Source organism: Bison bison, unplaced genomic scaffold, assembly GCF_000754665.1.
Source record: "Bison bison bison isolate TAMUID 2011002044 unplaced genomic scaffold, Bison_UMD1.0 scf7180017861280, whole genome shotgun sequence".
Classification (NCBI taxonomy): domain Eukaryota; kingdom Metazoa; phylum Chordata; class Mammalia; order Artiodactyla; family Bovidae; genus Bison; species Bison bison.
In genome coordinates, this window is record NW_011491852.1 from 16,558 (window position 1) to 19,027 (window position 2,470).

At 34.9% G+C, this 2,470-nt stretch overlaps 1 protein-coding gene across 1 annotated transcript in view; it reads right to left on the bottom strand.

Annotated features, from left to right (window-relative positions):
• The window catches only part of LOC104983084 (centromere protein I-like), a 23,401-nt gene that overhangs the window by 16,466 nt on the left and 4,465 nt on the right, over window positions 1-2,470 (bottom strand). The window lies entirely within an intron of this gene.

A 2,470-nucleotide genomic window follows, 5' to 3' on the forward strand; every position in this document is an offset into this window, starting at 1 on the left:
TCCCATCTCCAGGGGATCTTGCTGACCCAGGAATTAAACCAGGGTCTCCTGGATTGCAGATGGACTGCATTGTAGGCAGACCTGGGAAGCCCACCCAACTCCATGGATCTGCTTTAAAAAAAAAAAAAAAGAACAAAACCAACCCCATATGCTTCCAAAGGGTGAATTTTATGGTATGTGAATTACATCTCAAAAATAGTGTTTTACTCCTAGGAAAATTTCAAGGACTTTTTAAAATGGCATAATAGATTCTGATTTATTTAAATCTCCTGTAAGACATCTTACATCAGCTGCTACATTTAAGAATAGATAGATTCATTTGTATTCTCCATCCACGCCCCCAAAATGGAAAGGATACCAGAATGAAACAACTACCCTATTAGCTGGTAGTATTGTCATTCTATATTGGTCCAGTCTTTCCATCATTCTCTGGCTTCCATGCTATTCTCCCATCTGCTAATAGAAGTGATGTGACCAGTAGCTTTGTCTTAATATACACCCTATATCAGCTTCTGCTTATTAAGGCTTCAATAATTTTATATATACATACATTATCAATTTTTATATTTAAACATTGTTTTATTTGCGTTATACTATGGTGATCAGAACCATTCACTGAAAAACTAGTGTTCTCAACTTCTCATACAAGTAGAAGCCACAACTGTACCTTGGATACATGTGTTTTTAACCAATGTTTTAAAGGCATTACAGTGTGGTAATCACATCCATTCAGTATAACACTGTTCTCAGTTTCTCCCGAGAGTAGCATTCTTAGAAATATACAGGTCTTTAAACACTGTCTTAAATGTACTATAGCATGGTGATCACATCCATTCACTAAGATAACACTGTTCTTAACTTCACCCATAAGTAGCATTCTCAGAAAAGTCTTATACATGTCTTTTATTTTCCTACAGGTGCAGACCTCTTGTTTTTTTTTCCTTAGTAAAAATTGTTTATATTTAAGATGCACAACATGATGATATGATATAATCAGCCCTCCATATCCTCAAGTTCCACATCTGTGAATTCAACTAAACACACAAAGTGTTCCTAAAAAATATTACATAAAGTTCCAAAAAGCAAAGCTTGAATTAGGCATACACAGGCAACTATTTACATTGCATTTACATTGTATTTACATTGTATTTACAGTTGTATCACTGGAAAAGACTGATGCTGGGAGGGATTGGGGGCAGGAGAAGGGGACGACAGAGGATGAGATGGCTGGATGGTATCACCGACTCGATGGACATGAGTTTGAGTGAACTCTGTGAGTTGGTGATGGACAGGGAGGCCTGGCGTGCTGCAATTAATGGGGTCGCAAAGAGTCGGACACGACTGAGTGACTGAACTGAACTGAACATGTAAACACCTGGCAGATACTATATACCTATTATAGTAAAATGACTACTATAGTCAAGCTGATCAACATTTTATTTCCTTACATAGTTACCTTTTTCTTCTCTGTGATAAGAGCACCTAAAGTCTATTCTCTTGCAAATTTCCAACATTCTATACAATATTACTAACTTTAGTCATCATGTTCTCTAGATTTACTTATCCCACATAACTACAACAATGTGTCTCATCAATTTCTACCCCATTATTTTGCGTTGAAAAAAGGAAGCAGTGATGGCAGGTAATGAATCATAAGAATAAAAATCTCTGCTTTCCACTCCGTGATTTCTTGTTTTTACCTCTCTTCTCCCCTATTCCCATCCCCCAATTCTTGTACAGTTTATAACAGTCTGACTACTAATACTCTATACATATACCAAATTCAAGGGGAGAATTCTATGTTGAATAGAATATTGACTCTATTCTTACTTCCCAGTAACTTTTTAATTACTAAAGAGTACAAAGTCCCTTTGTACCTAATTATGACATTTCTAGCAAATGCATTTCAACTTAGCAAAGGAGTTACATACAAAGATCTAATAGTGATGGGGGATATTATAGAAACAACAAAAAGGAGAAAAGCAATTAAGGAGGCTACCTTTAATATCTCCAAATTCCAGCTTAATAGAAAAATGAAATTAGACTAGAAAGCTAGAGATTATTTTACAAATTGTTATATACAAGTTTCAAAGCCTGAGGCATGCATTTTTTAAAACACATGCATTTGCTACAAGACCTAGCAAACATCACGAAAACCTAATCGTTTATTTCTGAGATATCATAAAAGAAAAGAGAAATTCCAAAGTAGAAAACATCTGTATATTCTATACATGTTTTAAGGGGAGAAGGAATAGATAGAATTGTCCTCAAGGGACACTAATTAGGTAAATATGAATTCATGGATATTTGTTAGAAGCAAACAATCTGAAACCACTTATAAGAAGACCAATTTTATTAGGTCAAATTTAACTTTCTAGGAAAACAGAGAGCACTAATCAGGTAAAAATAGAGAACTAAAATACCCAGAAGTCATATACTGAATTCAGCTAGTCATGCATTGTTTCTTTAA